Genomic DNA, 21,918 nt, shown 5'->3' on the forward strand with positions numbered 1-21,918 from the left:
TCTATTTGAAGTTATTCTATCATAAAGCAAAGAATATTTATATGTCTTTCCAAGAGTACTTAATAGGTCATTTCATTAAACATGTCTTTAGTAATAATTGGTCTATAGAGAAATATACTATTAATCATCATAATATTAACATTATTAATCATCATAATACTAACATTTATTATTATATAATTATGTATTAACATACAATATATGCAATATATTTAATAACTAATTATAGCTAGTTATATATAACTATACTACCATGAAAGGACCAGAGTATCTAAGTAAACAGTATCATCACCACCACCACGATCACCATGTACTCTGTGTGTGTGTGTGTGTGTGTGTGTGTGTGTGTGTGGTCTCTCTCTTTCTTTTTCTCTCTTACTCTCTCCTTCCTAGGCTTGAAACAGCCTCATCAGTATGATGATGTTCATCTTGACTATGATATGTCTCTAAGATATGACAAATAAACACAACATTCCACAATTAGATTTTTGTTATCTTAAAGACGTCTGAAATCATCAAGGTACTCAAATAGTACCAATAGATCTTAGCTCTTAAATTATTTCTGACATAAAAAGTATACAAGTGTAAATAGTAAGATTTATCTTAAAATGCATCAGCTTGCACAAGAATTATAGAGTATTGAAATAGAGAAAAACAATAATAGGATTAGGTCTTCGCTAAGACTGATGAAATACTTCCCCCAAATTTTATTGATCTACTCCTATTAAGTAGGCAGATCTGAATTACTGCTGAGAAATCACAGTGGCTCATCAGTATCAAAATGACAACTCAAGCTCAAAGATACAAAGAACAGAAAAATATTTAATATTTGCATGACTCTGGGGCACCTGGGTGGCTCAGTGGGTTGAAGCCTCTGCCTTTGGCTCAGGTCATGGTCCCAGGGTCCTGGGATCGAGCCCCACATCGGGCTCTCTGCTCAGCGGGAAGCCCACTTCCCCCTCTCTCTCTCTTCCTGCCTCTCCACCTACTTGAGATCTCTGTCCAATAAATAAATAAAATCTTAAAAAAAAATATTTGCATGACTCCTGTAGTAAATGAATCATCTGTAGACTAAATTTTGATTTCTTTTGTTTCTGTGTTAAAGGCTGCATCAGGCAAATTGGCTATAAAAATTCCTTTTTAGAGGACAAGAAAGGAAAAAAAAGGAACACCTTCTAAGTTACCGGAATCAGTTATAAATCAAGATTGTATGAACATTTATTCCTTCAGCCTAAACCTATGTCTTGAATAATCTTTATTTTAGTTTCTGCCCAAAATGTGGCTAGATAACGAGACAGGAGACAGAATGCAACTTGCAAACTTCATGTTTTGACCCTGAAGAGGTCACTTTTGATGACAAGGGGCTTCTTGCTGTGTGTAATTATTCTCAGTGTATAGAACCAGGTATCTTGGCTAGATGCAAAGCTACGTTGAAATTTCCCATTAGTGTTGTCAGTCTCAGATGATTAAATTATGGATACATTTTTTTCTAAACTCCACTTATTTTTTCAGTCACAAATAAAAATTTCTTAGCCTGGCTGAATTATATTGGAGAAAAAGAATGTAATCTTTTGTTAACCTTTAAGACCATGGTCTGGGCTCTGGCCAGCTTAGAGGCCTGCCAGATCTTTAGAGCTATCCATGTTTAGCATATAAGTGATAGATATTTTTTGGATTATCTCTAACCTTGAAAGCAACCTTGCAGGTACTGCTATGTCTGCCCTTGTTTCACAGATGATAATGCTAAGGTACGTAGAGGGGTTCAGGAAATTCTCCAAGCCCATATTGGTAATAAGGGAGAGAGTTAGGTTTTGAACTCAGATCTTTCCATATCCAAAATCCTGGTCCTTCAACTTCATCGCCAAATACGTGCTGAAAATTGATTGACCGACTCCTTTGTACTTCTGGGCCTGAGTTTAAGTAGCATTTCATACGATCTGCATCCTGACATTGCAAGGTAAGACATTGGAGTCCATCCCAGGGATGGTAAATCTTTCTTTTTATAATGGAGGTAAAGGGGTGTCAGGACTCAGCCAAGGACATGCACCAAAGTAATAAAATTGAAACTAGACTTCTCCTTTAAGCTTCACATTAGGCATGCCATAACATGACATGAAAATTTGAATTTTCTACTCTTAAAGCGAATTAAGAAACAAATCCTCAAAAAGAAATTTTCAAAATTTGTCATCATTTATTATTCTTATTTATGCTAACATATAGTCCTAATATGCTTTTTCAAGGGTGCATTTCAAAGTTGACACCGCTATAGAACACATAACAGAAAAAAATATGTGGGAACTTGGTTTAAAAACATACAGAATAAATTTCACACTGAGCTATAAAAGTCGGCATTGAGCCCAATTTCTGGAATAAATCAAAGAGTAGGCAGAAAACAGACAGCAGGAACAGTTATTTTAGCAAGAAAAGTAGGATAAATTTACCAAGCCAATGATGGGATGATGTACGCAGATAAGAGACGCAGAGGGAAAATGTGCAACGCTGATACATGAACACATTTGAATGCGAGAAAGCAAGACCCAGAAAACACAATTGTCCTACATGTGAATAAACACTCAAATTATGCTGCAGCTGCAAAATTTAAACTCAAGGAAGAGACATTTGCAAAGAAATTTATTAAATAGATGTGATTTCCTGGTTTCATACACCCAGTGGTTCTTTTATAAAGTAAAATGTATAATTTTCCTTGATATAAATGACATTTGCCCCCTGTTGTACTCAAATAGCAAAAAAGTCTTTTGTGAAAGACTCTGCTTATTAAGAAGCACAATGCAATTGATGCCAGACACTCAGGCTCGAAGACATAGAGTTAATCCACTAATTAAATGTCCTTTATACTGAGTACAGTTTTATACGATAAGAAGGTTTTCATGTGAAGGAAATTTGTCCTTCCCTAATGGCATATGCCAGAGCAATTTCTTTGTAAGGAGGTAAGTTTCTTGCTGAAACAAACCCTTGGCTACCAGACCTATCCATCTGTCCTTCCTTTCTTCCTTCTTTCCATCCATCCATCCAACCAGTATGTATAGGTCTACAATGTCTGTATGACCCAGGAGGGGTTATAAAAATGTATCACAAAGCTTTTATTGGGAATTTTCGGACATGATGATAATATTTGACTGGAAGACTCAGACTCTGTTCTTAAACTAGGGCACCTTCCCACAATGGTGATGATGGCAAGTGAGCCCTTGTACTGTAATCTGTCTTTGACTCAAACTGCCATGTAGGAATTAGTGGTGGTCAGCCTAGATTGTTTGTTTTTACAGAGTGGCTCACAAAGTAAGGTCTCCGGACCAGCAGCATCACCTGGGAACTTATTAGAAAAGCAAATTTTTGGTCTCGTGTCCAACCAACCTGTTTGAGAGCCAAAGTATGTCACCACCACTTGGAAGACTTGATAAATTACAGAATTTGCATGACTCCACAATGGTCTAGACCACTGGTGAGGGAAGCCAAGGAAGAAGAAGTAAGTCAGAGAACTTAAGAGTGGCAGCTTTTACAGGTTTCGTTAAGAAGTTTGGACGATGGCAGATTGGTGAATTACAGAATATTTTCTGAACAAAGCACAGGCATGATCAGAGCTTTGATTTTGGAAGATTTTAGAGCCTAATGAGACCACAGAGAGGCAAGTGCATTGTTCAGGTGAGAAGACAAAGTAACTTCATCTTTGATGACTCACCGAATGTGTCAGCCTCAAATATTCACTGGGCCTCAAATGTTCACTCAGTTTGCCTTCTGGGCTCAGGATGTGGTTCGAAGAGATCTCTCTCCACTACCACAGGGCCCTCTTGATCCTGACACTGTCTACCCTCAGTTATTTCTGACTTGCCATCTGCCACTACTTTCCTCATTCCCCTGCCTGAAGTCTCTCTGCTGCTCTTTCTCCTCTTCTCCCACATTTCTTCTCCTTCACTAGGGATTTGCATGCAAATGCACACACTGATTTAAATGTTTGCTGCTGGTTTTCTGTATAGCTACTTAGAGAGCTCACACATGGCACTCCTCCTCTGAACACAGGATCTATGAGGTCACAACAGAACAGCAGCCTTCATCTAACTTTCCTTAAATCTGTCAACCCCCCCCGATTCACTTTCATGTGTTAAATCTATTTCACAAGCTGACCATCCTTGTACCATGATGCTCAGACATGCATAACTTAAGTGACCCCTTTCACACAAATGATGACACTGCTAACTGTGTTGTTTCCAAACATAGAAGACGATAATTGTTTTTCTGTGTATCAGACACCTTCTCGTACATAAAACCATCAATGGTGAATAGTAAGGACAGATAAAATGAAATGCTATTGTCTTTAACTATTCCAACATTTGGGTCATACTTCAAATTTTAATACATAATGTCTCAAATGTACCTGTTGACCAAGACGTATGTCTCACTTTGAACACAGACAATTTATGATGAAGAAATTAGTTCTGAAACAGAGTTCCTTCTGGTTCCATGACACTTGGAGGTAACTTTTCGGTGTCTTTAAAACAAAACATTTTCCTCGCGGAGATAGTTCATTGAGGAGGAAAATGTGATTTATTTTAGGGTTTAAAATAAAGTAAAAGAAAGTATAAGAGATGCCTCTGGTTCCCTGCATCACATCCCTTGGTCTACCTGTGGTTTCAACCACACCTGCACAGACAGACGGTTCTGTACCAACTTGGGTTCTCTTCACCTTTCGTGGCCAGCCCCAAGTGACCACTGAGTGTCTTCCAGCCCCATGCAGGACCAGAACAGCCCAGCATTCCTGGGGGAAGTCAGTGCCCCTGGGGGGCAATCCAACAGGGGAAAGCCAGTAGATAAACCTCTTGCCACATGTCCTACAGGCAGAAATTCTGGGAAGTCTCCCACTCTCCTCTAGGTCCCAGGGAATCGCGCTCCTGCAGTTCACACTAAGGACTTGTCTACTCCCCCCCTTATTTTGCACGTGACTTCTTCCCCAGTTCACGCTCCCTGACCTCTGACTCCCACCCTTGGGATGAGCTTCCCAGTTAAAAACCACACCCAAATCATTGTCTCAAGCAAGAGACCCCAAGAAAGATGACAGCTTATTCATATATTGAGCAATATTAACCCCCTTCTGATCAGACACCCCATATGTGGGGTTTCAGATTTGGACATCATGAAGACCCTCCATTTTTCCCTTCTCAAAACTCCATAATGATAGGAAAGGAGTGGAGATCACAGCATTGCATTTCCTCTGCCTATCTTAGAGCATGTAGATCTTGCTGAACACATTCCCCTGATAAGTTCAAACCTGTACAACACACAAAAAAATTTAAAGCTGACACAATGCCATCCACTTTCATAATTCTATGCTTACCGTAAAGTACACTATTTTGGTCCACAGTCAGGGAAAATGGCATTTGTCTCATCTGCCATTCTAGGCTAATAGCAAGAATTAAGATTAAGCATATAAAACTCATCTCATCCACATTCTGTAACAAGCAACTAGGGAGTTAAAGCTCACAGACTAAACTCAGCAGCCTCTTAATATGACTGGGATTACAAGCCAGAAATATTTATGTTTGAATATACCATGCTATAAAAAAAAGAAATTGTTTTGCATAACATAGCTGGAAAAGAAGCTGTAGGGCTGTGTTATATAAGGAGAAATGACAGAGTTTTACCTTTGATTATCAATTTTCCATTTTTCTTGCTTCTAAGGCAGGAAAAGATCCAAACCTTGCAGCTTTTTTTTTTTTTAAACTGGGTGTCACTCTTGGTATGTGATGCTCAGCTGCTCTGAAACATAACAAAACACAATAATTAGATGTAAAAACTAGCCCGAAACAAAAAGATACTTAAGATCTCTTAAGAACTACTATGACAAACATTAAATTCAGTGATGTGAAAAGGGAGTTCCATAGAAAATTTACATGAATGTGTTCTTGCATATGTTACATTTTGTATTTTTATGCTTTCCAGAAAATAAAACCTACCACAAGAAAAGTAATGTCATCACAATAAATATGTTTGATATTCTACATATACTTTTGTAATAGTAATGATTTTATCTTCTTTAAAAATCAATAAAACTCATGCAATGGTGTTTTGATTTTGTAGTATACACTCCACACAAAAGACAGTATTCACTTCCTGTGATTCATTCTTTTATCATCACTGCAACTAAGCAGCTGTAAATAAAGGGCTGAAAGGTATCATTCTTCACAGGGTGGTTCTTCTACCATCACAGGAGGACACAAATAAGGGCACAGTCTTCCCAAGCACACTACCAGAGGCTTGCTGATGTTCAAAACAAACCATGACCCCTCATTATTGATGCTTTCTGAAGAAAGTGACATGAAATCGTAACTAGGCCCAGAGTCATGGGAGGTAACTTTTCCGATCCTATCACATGTTTTTTGCTGAGCTGTGATTTTTCTCTTCTGAAAGTTCACATGGAAAGGGACTTGTGTCACACACAAAAATGATCTGGTGTTGGAAAGTGTAGGTATCAGCAGAATTCTGCTTAAGCAATATCATTTTGTGGCCCTAGGTAGCATATTAAAAGAGCATCGATAGGGAATGAGAAAAACAGTAGATCTAAGTATTAAGCAGAGTTAGAGTGACATTCAGAATTAAGGACACTGGTGCGAGTAATTTTTCTTACCTCCTAATTATATTTTTAGGAATTACAGTGCCTGAATGAATATGGAATTCATTTCACAGAAGAGGAATTGGAGGCCCAAAGAGATGATGTGTTTTGCCCACTTTTATTCAGCTAATAGGCACAAAGGCAGAATGACATTCCAGAATCCCTGCCTTGAGTTCAACCCCTTTAGAAAGCCATAACACTGTATTTGTTTCCAAAAAGGACACCTGGCATTCAAAAAGATCAGGGCTAATAAAATTCTCTGCAGAACTTGTCTGAGCAATATTTTGAGTCTGGCAAAGTTGATAGGTTAAGAATAAGATAATATGGGTGGTAAAATGGAAGAACTACAATAACACAACAATATCATGCATTTTCATAGCACATAAAACATGTTGGGGAAATTACATTTATATGTGTATTTCTTTATCCACATTACAAAAGACAAAAATGAAACTCTATTATCAAGAGCTTTTAGGTCTGAGCCCTGGTTTATATATGATTGTTTTATTAAATATTTTTTAATATTCTGGTAAACTGAATGAATTCTGATTTTTTCCCCTACATGTATGACAAGTAGATTACTTAAAGAAATAACAAAAAATGTTGATTTTTAGAACAGAGAACTATTTATTTGTTCATATTATTTATTGAGAATCTATTTTGTGTTGGATATTGTTCTTTAATTTTCTACAGAAACAAAATGAAAAGATTATGGAATTTCTCACAAACACACCCAGATATACAATAAGCAATCAATTTTATTACAATTGCAATGTTTTGTAAGTTAGATAATCTTAATGTAAACAAATATTGAAACACTGGGAGGTGTTTCAAGTATTGTCTAGTGGTTCCCAAGTATGGTTGATCATCACAATTGTCTGGAAAGCTGCTGGAAAATACAAATTATAGGATGTCATGCAAGATCAATTAAATCAGAATATTCATTAGTAGAGTCAGGGTAATCTGCACTTTGAACAGGGTCACCAGTTCATTCTGCTGATCAAGTTTGTTTTATAAACCTACTGATTCTTGCTCATCTTCTTATTTATACGGATAAGGAACCTGAGACCAGGGAATGACTTGCCCAAGGCATTTACTCTTTGGTTGCAGAACTGAAGTTAGAATGCAGACTTTCTGGATTCTCTAGTATTTTATTTTATTTTTATTTTCTTGCTTTCCTTTACTCCAAGGGTTTTTTATCTTTTCTTTTTCTTTTTCTTTTTCTTTTTTCCTATCAACAAGTAACCAATATTTAGTCCCTACATCTAAGAACAAGAGTGAAAGTAAACACAAGGAAACAAAATCAACAAAAAGCCAAAACGGGAATTCGAACTTAAACAGTTTAATTCAACAGTGTGCTTTCCGAGGTTCCAATGGGTGCTACATTCATCTGCTCATGGAGTGTCTACTCAGCCCCTCTCTCTGCATTCCCCAACTTCCAAAGACGTCCTCCGTCCTCATCACTTGTTAGTGAGTCCTGATCCCTGGCCATTGTTGCTTGGACAGGGAGGGGGATCTCACCTAGGGTAAGTTTCTGATCTGGGACTAGGAGACTACAGTCTCATTTAGGTGAAAGACTTATGTCTGGAGCGTGGTCACCTTGTCCCTTATAGGCAGAGGGAGCACATACTGGTAATCCGTGGAAAAGAAAAGTGAAAAAGATACCTGTGGAAAGTGGAGTGAGAGCTCTCCAAACTCATCTGCTTCCTGCTCTTGCTTCTTTATTTTTTTCTTGTGCCTTTCATGAGCTCATATAGACTTATGACACATTCTACTTGATATTTTTCAAGTCATTTAGTTTTAATTTTTTGGCTCACACTAGCTCAAGGGGTTTGCTTCTATGACTCTGCAGCCAGAGTCCTAACTAATCCACCTCCTATCATTCTTGTCATGTAAGTTATTTTATAAGCCAATCACTTTAGTTACACTCTTTTAAGAGGTTCATTTGAAAAAATATTGGCTGAGAGTGTGGAGAAAGGTAGATAGAGACTGTAAATACATCACATTTTATGGAATACTGATATTTTCATAAAGTACATGTTTTACAGTGTGATAAATAAGGGGGAAAGGTCCAAATCAGAGAGCTCTCTCTTAATCTCAGCTCTGCCTTTTATAGGACTTCTGGCTTGTGAAAGTTACCTAGCCTCTTTGTGTTTCAATTTTCTCGTTCTAAAATGGAGGCGAGGAAACCTTAATCAGGGTTATTATGAGGAATAAATGAGACCATTTGTGTATTCACTCACTCTCTCAAGTCCCAAAGATTTTTTTTTGAGCATTTATCATATGTCAAGCACTATGCTTGGTGCTTAGAATAATGAACATTTCATTTCAGTGAAGGTGAGTAAGTGTAAAATAAACAATAACCATGGTGAAGGAATAAAGCATAGAGTATCTTAGAACATGAAACATGATACTGATGTAAGAAAGATAAGGAAAATAGATCAAGTTAAGGGGTATCAAGAGGACACGGGTTGGAGGTTATTAGGAGGTAAGGGGACCTCACTAACAAAGTATATGTTACCAAACACGTGGAAGGTGTGAGGGAGTAAGTCATGTGCAAGAGGAAGGTGTTCCAAGCAGACAGAACCATCAAGGTTAAGGCCAGAAGGTGGGAGTGTGTGAGGTTGATCTTGGAATTCTGAGATCAGAGGGGATGGAGTGAAAGGAGAAAGGGGAGATTAGTAGAAGAGAAAAAGGCAGTGCAGTGGAGAATGCTGTGGGGAGGTGGAGGGACGGATGGATCAAGAGTGGCTCAGCTTCTTGGCTTTCATTCTGTGTGAAATGGGAGCCACTATAGGAGTTTGAACTCGGAATGACACATGTTCTAACAGGTTCATCCTGGCCGTGGGATGGAAACAGACCACAGGGGAGGTCTGGATAGAGGCAGGAGGAAAGCTTGTAGAGAGAGACCATGTTGGCTCAAACTCAGGAGGAGCTGGTGAGGAGTGCTCAGTCAGATTCATGCTAGGCTTATTTTGAAGTGAGAGCAACAGGATCTCCTGACGTATTGCATGGAGAGAAAAGAGGGAGAGAAGGAACGCCCCAAGGCTCCAGCCAAAGCAATTGGAAGAGTACCTTCACCATCACTTGAGATGAGAAGGGCTGTGGCTACAAAAAGGATTTTGGGGAAGAGGATGAACTTATTTTGGCCATACTGATTCTGAAAGGTCAATGCCCAGTGGGCTTGCCATGCAGGTAGTTGGTCAGGCAGTACTGGAATATGGAAGAGAAGTGTGGCTGGAGTTTGCCTTAAAAGCTTCTAGAAGACTTTCTGGTCTAGCATAGATGATGGCTGATATTCTTATTGCCATCTACTGTAGTGATTATGAAGGGGTTAAACAATATACAGAAAGCAGAATGCCTGGTACATAACAGGAACTCAACATACTATAATTCCCTTCTGTCTCCCACCTTTATTCCCAAATATTTAGTTCTCTATTGGCTATAGCATTGAGACTATTTTTCTGTGAAAAAAATCAATTTTCCACAAGACATAATAAAAATTATATTTTATATTTGGCACCCCTTTTAAAAATATAGCAAAAATAATCTTATAATAAAATATTAATAACACTACTCAATAAGTCATGAAGTAGAACTTTCAGTTAGCAAGGTAAATCTTGATTTGGGCATGAGCTAAAAGATCTAAAGAAAAAAATGAAAACAGGACTGAAATAATCTAAGGACTTATAAGTCCCTCAATGTCTCCCAAATCTCTCTGGATTTTTGACAATGATTCACAGTTTTTCAGGATAGAGAAGATGCAGAAATGTGGGAAAGGTGATTATTCAAACTGCAGGCCCCAGCATACATCTGAGGAAGCCCATGTAGCACATCTGGGGACCTCTGAAAATTCTGGAAAGAATTCTCTAAAGTCTAAAAGCATATCTTTAAAGTAGGTTTCCTAATTTATAAATGTATCTTCATTTTTTTTTTATTTTTAAAGATTTTATTTATTTATTTGACAGAAAGCGAAAGAGGGAGAGGACACGAGGCAGAGGCAGAGGGAGAAGCAGATTCCCTGCCGAGCAGAGATACTGAAGTGGGGCTCAATCCCAGGACCCTGGGATCATGACCAAAGACAGACACTTAACCAACTGAGCCACCCAGTTGCCTCTATAAATGTATCTTCAGTTGAACAGTTTTAACCTAGAAACCATCAGAGTTTGAGCCTTTTTATGGATGAGGTTAAGGAGTAGGGAGGTAAAGCGGCATGCCTGAGGCCACAGCTAGCCAATAGCAAGGCCAGGACTAGACCTAGAACCCCTAAATCTAAGTATAGCTGTCTTTCCACTCAGTTTCTCTTCTCTTTGTTTTGTTTTACTCAATTACCTCTTGTACCTAATAAGCAGTATTGTTTCTGTGAAGTCTCATGTCTTAACATTTTACTGAAATATTATAGTCCATAAAACATTGTGTTTGTTTTAAGACAAAGTTAAACTATCTATCTGCCTCCTGGGCTCCTCCTTACTACAGATGATGAAGTAAGAATTTCAGAACAAGGTCTGAATTTATTCTGACTTTCTATATGTCTGAGACAGTGTGAGTGCACATAAAAAAGGAGGACTAGCCATTTTCCACTTTTACAAATTATGTTGCTAAGTGATTTGTCATTTGTGTATTTAAAAAAAAAAAACTATACAAAACTTCAAGGCACGGCTGGATGCATGAGTGTGCAACCTGGGCAACTGCCCAGGAGCCCATGCTCAGCATAGCCCCTTGCTTTAATTCTTTTATAATTTGAACCAGTGTTTCTATGGGTTAAGTCCAATGGGGTAGTGGAGCATGTGAGGGAGAAGAGGTATCTGTACCACATGCATGCCCCCAGCCATCGCTTATGGCCTCATCTGCATATAATGTGCATATAATGGTGAATTCTGGTAGACCCACAATTCCTGGGAGTTCGGTGAGATTTGGTACGAGTGAGGTTAAGTATGCTCTGTCTATGGCTAAGCGGGGAAGCTGACAAACCCAAGAGGCCATGCTTTCCATGGAAGCAGAATTTGCTTTGAACTTCACAAGAAGGCAATTTAACTCTAAGAAACATGGATGACAACTGATGGGGTTCAAGGATGGCCACTCCAAAATATGCCACTTTGGCATATTATCTTGAATTAAAGTTTCTTGGGAAACAGCCAGTACAAGAAGGACTCTCTGAAGCTCTTCTGTCCCCTGAAAGCCGGAAGTAAATCTCCCATGTGAATGATACCTGTCCCGTACAGGAGGTAAAGAGACGACCTTACCATCAGAGACAGGGAATTCAGAGAAGGCTATATCGCAAAACCCTGTTATTTCTTCACTTATTTACTACCCAAAGCCTGAACTTTTTTTGGTCAATTTTTCAAAAACTTATTGTTTCTTTGTCTAAAACATGTAAAAGCTGCCTGGTTTTGTTTCTTCTTTGAGGCTCATATTTTTACAGGCTCTTATTTGTATGAAATTAAACTTGTTTTTCTCCTGCTACTCTGTCTTATGTTGATTTAATTATTAGACCAAAGAACCTAGAATAGAAAGAAGAAAAAAATTTCCCCCCCAACACAAGAAATCCTAACAGATACTTTATTTTTTTGCATTTCCCCCTTTGAATTACCAGGTTGCTGATGGTGAAAATAAAGACATAAAAAGAGAAAGAAAGGGAAAGCCATAGTTCTTTTTGCTGTAGTCCTTCCTTACTCATTAATGAGCCAGAGGGAGAGAGTGTTGGTACACTGTGCATATATTAAGAAGTGAAATAAAAATGGTAGAGAAGGTTTGTGTGGTGTTGCTGCTGTTTTGGTAAGAATAACATGATCTATGACATATAAATTCTATAATTTTGGCAATTCTACATTTAAGTTAAATACTACTATGCTTGTGTCATATAATATAAAGATGAATGGTAAAATGAATGCTAATAATTTAAACTTTTTTTCTTTTTTTGGAACTATATTAAATAGTAAATAAAAACCACTATGATCGGTTGAGAGAGAGATGACAGAAAAAAAGTAGTTTTATACTTTATTACATTTAACAACTCTTCTGTCCTGCTTTCTGAACAAGGGGCCTGCATTTTCATTTTGCTCTAAGCCCTGTTAATTCTGTAGCCATTAACTTTCCTCCTGTGTTGTAATTAACTAGCACAGACTTTAGAAAGAGCTTCAAGCATTATTAATTTATGGTTTAAGTATAATACATAGGATTTTTGGAAATGGACAATCTACTTTTGAAAATCTTAGTATAATTACAAACTAAATTAATCTAGTCTCTGTTCTCATCAAATCTCCTAATGTCTTCTCCTTCCTTCCCAAATGACTCCTTGGACATCTGACCAAAGTTCCTAATTTGAGCTAACCTACCTCAGAAATCCCTCAATTTTTTATTTAATTTCTAATTTAATTTAATTTAATTTTAATCTTCCATTTGAAATTCCACTGCCTTCAAGGTCAAATCCTCAGTTGATGAAGAGAGAAAAGTTGGAGAAAAAAGTAATATACTTTAAAGTATGAATAATAAAGCCAACTGACACTTTTGGGGGATATTTAGATTTTAAAGAAGCACTTAGTTCAGTCTAAATGACCTTAGTGTGTAAGAAACAATGCTTCTAAAGAGGAAACTTCTATTCCTCTCTGGTAAGAGGGCCATCAGACCTCAGTGCACTTGAAAGAAAGGGTTATGTTCTATTTCTCAACAACCACACATGATTTTTTTAAACAAGCTAACTTATGGTCTTATGTACCAAGATATTCCCAATTAAAAAAGACTTCACAATCGTGAACTATATAGGCTTATTTCACGTCTCTATATAGCTCACCAAAAAGAAATGAACTTTGAAACATGTATAGAGACAGCCTTCCTTTCATTGTCTTTGTGAATTTGACCTCTGTTTTCCCAATTCTGTCTTATATTAGTCTGTCTGTGGTGACTTTGCAGTTTCAGGAATTTAGCTAAAGGACTCTGTGCAGAAATTTCAAGGCATTACCCCCCCCCCCCCGCCCCAATACACATCAACTCACTTTTCTACAGACAGGATGATTTTGGGCTTCCAGATAAACAGAAGGTGGATCGTGACTCATCGAGATATCACAGCTGTTGCCCTGGTACAAAAAGATTGACAATCTATTTACAACTTTGAGACCACTATATAGAAATATCTTCTAATCCATGTGGTAGGAGACTAAAAGACCTGTTCTCTTGGGCATATCTTTTTGGTTAAAAGGAAAGCTCATTGTCAGAGAATAAACTAGAGACCGCATTATTTTTTGTTAATGACTTAAGTGGGGACTTTCAACATCTTGCATCTGTATAGCCTTTCTTTCCGATAATCTCAAAGCTCTAATATGTTTTTAAGTATTTTCTTAAAAAAATTACAGTAGAGGTATGCCTGGGTGACTCAGTCAGTTAAGCATCAGACTCTTGATCTCAGCTCAAGTCTTGATCTCTGGGCCATGAGTTCAAATCCCACATTGGGCACGGAGCCTACTTTATGGGAAAAAAAAAGAATCAAGGTAGACTATCCTAACCTATTTGGCTCTAGTGAATTCACCCTGCGTTCTCTTCACTCATTGGGCTAAGTCTTCCACATCTCTTTCAGTTCTAACCCTAGCTCCCCTGGATGGACTTAATGAAACACAGTTAAGGGTGGCCACATTCATTGAGTGCTTACTGTATGCCATCATTGTTCTAAGATTGTTTCACTTAAAATTCTCAATAACTCTATGAGGTAGGTGATATTATCATCACCATTTTACAGATGAGAAGAATGAGATGCAGAGATGTTAAGAGATGGACCAAATTATGATAACTGGTCAGTAGGGGGCGCCATGACATAGCCCGCAGTCTGTCTCAGCCCTACGCTCCAACTTGCTCATCTCTTCATGGTTGTTTAAAGCCAAAAACACAGATTTATTTTTCATGAATTCATTTCTCTCACCTATCTAATTCATTTATATCAGCGAGGCTCTAAGGCTTCCAAAGCTTACCACGTCCTAGGAACTTGAAATAAGTTGCGTCATTTAGATATTATCATTATCCCCTTTTACAGATGCCAAAATTGAGACACAAAGAGATTTAAATTACTTGGCTAAAATCTCAGAAAATTTTGGATCCAGAATTTAAGTCTAGTTCTTTTTATCATTATGTTACATTTCACTTTTCTGTGTCAGATCTCATTTTGCTCATTCCTAAAAGTAAATTTTCTATGCCAAAGAATAGAAAAGCATTATGATGATGATGATGATGATGATGATAATGATGATGTTGGTGATGAGTTCAATGGTAGAGCCAAATTTCAGTAGCCAGAGATCAGAGTCTTAGTTCCAAGCTGATATGCCAGTTGGCAACAGTGGTTCCATGGCCACAAACTGTAACTTTGTTTCCAGCCAGCCCCTTCCCAACTGCATGCTGCTAAACGTGAATCCATGAATTACTCACATTTAAATATGGATTGCATTTCATCATTCATCAAATTTCATTGCTTCATTTCATAGATAAAAAGTATAGAGAGTTTTGGTAGACTACCTGAGATCACACAGAAAATCAATAGTAAAACTAGGACAGTAATTTAGATTTCCTGACACTAAATCTGAGGTCTTCATCCCATCAACAATGACGACCTAAAACGGCTACTTTTTTCAGTGTCTTAAAAAAATGTGTTCAGGGATGCGTAGGTGGCTCAGTTGGTTAGGTGTCTGCCTTCAGCTCAGGTCATGATCCTGGGGTCCTGGGAGCAAGTCCTATATCAGGCTTCTTGCTTGGCGGGGAGCCTGCTTCTCCCTCTTCCCCTCCCTCTGCCTGCTGCTCCCCTTGCTTGTGCTCACTCTTTGTCAAATAAATAAAATCTTAAAAAAAAAAACAGTGTTCATACTTTCAACAGATATTGGGTGGCTACGGCGTCCCAGACATTACTCTAGGTTGCTAGGGAAAACACAGTAAACAAAAAAAATTGCTACCTTCGTGGAGCTTTACGAGCCAGCACTGTGATGGTAAAATGCCCTGAAGTTTTAAATGAGAAAAATGTCACATGAATTTGAGTTATTTTAAATTTAATCACTAGTAAAAAATTGGCTATTTAAGAATCACTGGCTTAAAATATGGATGATCCAAAACTATAATGCCTCATAGAGAGAAGAGCTTATTATTACATATACCAGTTTATACATATGATCAAAGCCCAGTCATTACGTTAATAGGGGTGGCAGGGGTTTTGTGGTACCCATGGAAAGATGGAGAAAGTAAGGAAGGTCCAGGCTCCCAACAGCTTAGGTTTGAGATGTTATGAGTCATGTAGATGAGGGGAAATGTTTTCCCCTCAATTTAAACTTCTTTAAGCAAATTCCATAACATTTGAAAAACTGTCTTTTACTCTGTGACAGTTAAAAATCATTCTCTATAGATAAGAATTAAAACTATAATTAAATGAATATTCTGAAATCCCAAAACCCTGGTTAAATTTTCTGAAATTGATCTTTTTCAAGTCTTTCTTTAAATGATGCATACCATAGTCTGTGTCAACTTATCCAGTGGCAGAGAAATAACAATAATAAAATGTAAGTTTGTCTCTAAATCAATATACATCTGCATCCTCTTGCCAATAATTATTATAATGAAGTAATGAAATTGAGCTCTTGGTCACAAAGGCTGGCTGCATTTGCTTTTAGTCTGAATGGAAAGAGTCACCCTGAAGCTATTTCATAATGGAAAACACAGAGCAGTGCAGTTTAAAGTACTATACAAGCCTATTCTTCAATTATAATATTTTTCAATACACACCATTATCTGCAATAACCAGGGTTTTAAAAAATACTTAAAAATACTTTGAGCTGATAACAAAGTATGCTTTAGTGTCTTCCAAGATATTAAACGCTTCATTCTGACTCTCTCACTTAGTAAGTATGTCAAGTAGATGTAGATGATATCATGTCTCCTGAAGACTTTGCTTAATGAAAATCCAGCTATAGGAAGACCTAAGAACCCAAAATATGACTTACCATTACACATTTACAACCATCTTTGCTCATATACTTATTTAAATGCTGAACTGCTAAAGATGCATCTGCTAATATGTATATATCCACCATTCATAACTTCTGAGAGGAAAATACATAAGAACTCACACTCAGAAAATATTCTGAATGACAAGTGTTGGACAAAAATCTAAAGGGTTAGTAATTAGGTGAACTTACTACTTTTACTATTCATACCTACATTCTTCATGGTGCCTTTATTTTTTTTTTTTTAAGGTTTTATTTATTTATTTGAGAGAGAGAGAAAGAGAGAGCTCAAGTTAGGGGAAGGGCAGAGGCAGAGGTAGAAGCAGACTCCAAGCTGAGATGGAGCCTAAATGGGCTCAATCTCAGGACCCTGGGATCATGACCTAAGTAGAAGTGTTAACACAGATGCTTAACTGATTGAGCCACAGAGAAACCCCTCTCACGGTGCCCTTACAATACCCAGTGAAGAAAACACATTTCACCTGGGCAGGTTAGCTAACCTACATGAAAGTATGCCATGTACAGTACAGAACAACCCAAATAATGCCATTTGTGGTAACTTAATTTCTTTGGTTTCCTCTTTGGTTACTTCAGTAGAACTAAATTGTGCTCATACTCCCCAGAGGTAATGCCATCACAATAATGTCTGCTATAATACAGCGCAATAATGCTAGTTGTCATCATAATTAGGTGAGACAGTCTATTCCAGGAAATCAATGAACAGAGACACAAGAGGGACCCTCTTGTTATTTCCTTTACATCCATCATGGATGGGAATTACATAGGGCCATCTCTAGAAAATGCTGTGAAGGACACTCATTTGGTTTTCAGCACCTTGTGCCTTTTTTTTCCCCGAGCACTTATTTTCCATTTTTATATCTCTTTTCAGATATTGTTATTCAAGTTCCCTTCATTAAAACTCTAACACTTGGCAGTAAGTGGCCCAGCCCAGGAAGTCTCTTTGTCCCTGCAGATCTCCCACTTCTCCCTCCCTGGGAGGCATGTAAAGGCTTGCCTATCAAAATCCATTCAGGTCCCTTAGGCAGTGCCAGCAGGGCCCAGTGAAAAAGCCTACTGGCATTAGGTAAACCTAGCCAACCAAAGTAACACTGGACAGGCAGTGAAAAATAAACTGCCATTGGAATCATGGCCCACAAAAGTAGTCATTCTAAATCTGTGACTGCCTACAAGAATGAAAAAATTTAAACAGGACCTTGGGTCTCCTAACTTAACAGACAAAATGTCCAGGATACAATAAAAGATCACTAGCCATACCAAAAAAATCAAGAAAAATCTCAACTTAAATGAGAACGATAATCAACTGATGTTAACATTGAGATGGTTCCAATATCTGACAAGGATTTTTAACAGCCACAATATAGCTGTTTCAACAATCAATTATAAAATCTTTTGGAATACAAGAAAAAATAGAAAATTTCAGCAAAGAACTGGAAGTTATAAAAAGAACCAAATGGAAAATGTAGAACTGAAAAATACAACAACAGAAATTATAATAATATAATAATAATAATAGAAATAAAAACAACCAATTTGGTGATGAACTCAAAAGAAGAGTGAAGAGGACAGAGCACACATCCATTGAATCCACCCAGTCTGAACAACAGGGAGAAAATAGGGTATTTTTAAAATGAACAGAAACTTCAGATGCTTGTAGGACAGTAACAAAAAATACAACATTCTTATCACTGGAGTCTCTGAATGAGATGAGAAAAATAGTTGCTGAATACATCTCAGATTTGGTAAAACAGACACAACCACAGATCAAAGGAACTGAGAAATCTCCTAACAGATACAAGCCATATAAATACACACCTATCCACCTTATAACTGAACTTCTGAAAACGAAAGAGAAAGAAAATATTTGAAGGCAACGAGAGAGAAACAAGCATTTGGAAGTATTTAAACACCAACTTGAAGAATAACAGCAAATTTCTCATTTGAAACCACAGAGTCCAGAAAGAAGTGGCAAAGCATTTTTTTGCAAATGATGAAGGAAAACAAATGTCAACTGCAAATTCTGTCTGTATTCAGAAAAACTATCTTTTTAGGAAAGAAGAGGAAATGAAGGCATTCTTGTACAAAGAAAAATTAAAAGAATTTGTCACTAGCAAACCTATCCTTAAAGGCTGTCTCAAGAAAGATCTTCAAACAGAAAGGAAATTAAAAAGAAAAATCGTAGCACATAAGGAAAGAAGGAATAAGGAAAAGAACAGATACCCAGATATACACAATCCTTTTACTTATGAGTTTCATAAGTTAATCTGATGACTGAAAAAGAAATAGAACAGCAATCTGATATTAAGAAAATGATATATTAAACTGTGGAAGGTAAAGGACTTAAAACATAAGTGAGGTTTCCATACTTTAAGTGGTAAATGTTGGTACCAGCAAACTGTGATAAGTCACATATATATATTGTAATACTTAGAGCAACCACTATGAAAAGTATGCAAACAGGTATACTCCAAATCACTATAGAGAAAATACTTTCCAATCATATATCTGATAAGGGATTAATATCCAGAAAAAAAGAAAGAATGCCTAGAAATGAACAGTAACAAAATCAAATGACCCAATGAAAAAATGGGCAAAGGATTCGAATACACATTTTTCCAAAGCATATATACAAATGGCCAAACACACATGAAAAGATGATCAGAATCACTATCATTAGGGAAATGCAAAACAAAGCCACAATAAGATATAATTTCATATCCATTAGGTTTCCCATTATAAAACAAATAAAATAGAAAATAATATGTGTCCATGATGAGGTGGAAGGACTAGAATTATTGTGCATTGTTGGTAGGGCTCAACAACAAAAACAAACAAACATCCAGTTAGGAAGAGGCAGAGGCACTAAATAGACATTTTTCCAAAGAAGACATACAAATAGCCAACAGGTACATGAAAAGATGTTCAACATCACTAAGCATTAGGGAAATGCAAATCAAAACCACAATGAGATATCATCTCACACCTGTTAGAATGGCAATCATCAAAAATATAAGAGATAACATGTGTTGTTGAGAATTGGGGAAAAAGGGAGCCCTTGTGCACTATTGGTGGGAATGTAAATTGGCAAAGCCACTATGGAAAACAGTATGGAGGTTACTCAAAAAGTTAGTCATGGGATGTCTATGTGATCCAGTAATCCTAGTGCTGGCTGTATATCCAAAGGAAATGAAAACAGGATCTCAGGAGGGTATCTTTGAGATATCCTAGGTTTATTGCAGCATTATTCACAATGCACAAACAATTCTGTTTATTCACAATAAACAAAAATATGAAAATAACCTAAGTGTTCATCAATGGCTGAATGATGAAATTGTATGTATGTGTATACACAAACATACAAATACAAACACAACAGAATATTATGTGGCTACAAGAAGTAAGAAAACCCTACTTGTAACAACATGGATGGAACTTAAGGGCTAAGTAAAATAAGTCAAAAAGAGAAAGACAAATACTATTTGATATCACTAAAAAAGCCTAACTTATAAAAAACTTATATATTACCAAGGGCTGGGGATGAAAGGGATGGGGAAATGTTGGTACAAGAATATAAACTTACAGTTGTAAGATGAATAGAATGTAAAATATTATTATAGTTAACAATACTATATGGTATGTTTGAAAGTTGCTGAAAGAGTAGATTTTAAATGTTCTCACCAAAAAAAAAAAAAAAAAAAAAAGGAATGGTAATTATGTGATGTGATGGAGGTGTTAGCTCACACTACAGTGGTAATCATTTTGCAATATATAAGCATCAAATCAACTTGCTGTACTTTTTAAATTTATACAATATTACATATCAATTTTATCTCAACAAATCTAGAAAAAAATACAATAAATAATATAAAATGACAGAGCTACTATGGAAAATAGCATGGTGCTTCCTCAACAACTAAATATAAAATTACCATATGATCTAGCAATTCCATTTCTGGTATATAACCAAAGTATTTGGAAGTAGGAACTCAAAGAGATATTTGTACACCCATGTTCATAGCAGTATTATTCACAATAGCCAAAAGGGGGAGACAACTCAAATGCTCACTGACTGATTAATGAATAAACAAAACATAATATTTATACAATGGAATATTATTCAACCTTTGAATTTTGATACATGCCATAAGATGGGTGAACCTGGATGACATTATGCTAATGAAATAAGCCGGATTAAAAATGACAAATATTGCAAGATTCCACTTAAATGAAGTTCCTAGAATAAAAAATGACAAATATTGCAAGATTCCACTTAAATGAAGTTCCTAGTACAGAATGAAAGCAAAATAGTGGTTACTGGCAGCTAGGAATGATGAATTACTGTTAAGTTTCAGTTTAAGATGATGAAAAAGTTCTGGAGATGACAGTGATGATAGCTGCACAACACTGGGAATGTACTTAATGCCACTGAACTGTATACACTAAAAATAGTTTAAATGGCATGTTTAGTTATGTGTTTTATACTGTGATAAAAAGCATCAAAAACAAATCAACACAGACTCCCCCATACTGTTCAAGTAACCCACAGAAAGGTGAGAAAAGAGAAACAGAAAAAAAAAGGGTTAGAGAAAACAAACAGAAAACAAATAATGAATTTTCCATCTTCATTTCAATAATTACCTTAAATATAAATGGCCTAATTACATGAATTAAAACATAGAGATGGGTGGCATGAAATAAAGCATGGCCCCAAATATGTTTAGAAGAAAATTATTTCAACTTCACAGAAAAAAAAATCAAGCAAACAATAATTTTTAGAAAACAGGGGTGACTATATTGATAACAGATTAAGTAGTCATCAAAACAAGAAATGTAACTAGAGAAAAAGGAGAGACATAACAAAGATACGAGGATCAGTATGTTGAGAAGACAACAATACTAATTCTAAAGATGTATACAAATAGAGCCTCAAAATAGATGAATCAGAAACTGGCCAAGTTTCAAGGAGAAGTAGAAAATCCACAATTAGAGAATCCAACACCTTCCTCTTAAAAACTGATAGAACAACTAGATAGAAAGTCAGCAAAGACATAGAAGACAATCAACAGATTCTAAGTGACATATGCAGAACATCATACCCAACAACAGCAGAATATATATATTTTTTCCCCCCAAACACCCACTGAACCTTTACCAAGATAGATCAGTTCTTTGGCCACAAAACAAACCTCAACAAAATAAAAAGTATTGAAATCAAACATAATGTGTTCTCCAACCATATGGAATCTAACTGGAAATGAGTAACACAAAGCTAACAAGAAAATTTCCAAATACGTGGATATTAAGAAATAG

The 21,918-nt window shown here is 36.7% G+C and overlaps 1 protein-coding gene across 3 annotated transcripts in view; it reads right to left on the reverse strand.

Moving 5' to 3' along the window:
* DLGAP1 (DLG associated protein 1) overlaps positions 1–21,918 on the reverse strand; it is an 866,766-nt gene that overhangs the window by 571,383 nt on the left and 273,465 nt on the right. For all 3 annotated transcript variants that reach the window (XM_032875683.1, XM_032875682.1, XM_032875681.1), the window contains exon 3: positions 5,655–5,769. The gene's annotated coding sequence lies outside the window, so the exon portion shown is untranslated. The remainder of the gene's footprint in view (positions 1–5,654; positions 5,770–21,918) is intronic.

Source organism: Lontra canadensis, unplaced genomic scaffold (genome assembly GCF_010015895.1).
Source record: "Lontra canadensis isolate GAN:19392208 unplaced genomic scaffold, GSC_riverotter_1.0 scaffold57, whole genome shotgun sequence".
Lineage (NCBI taxonomy): Eukaryota > Metazoa > Chordata > Mammalia > Carnivora > Mustelidae > Lontra > Lontra canadensis.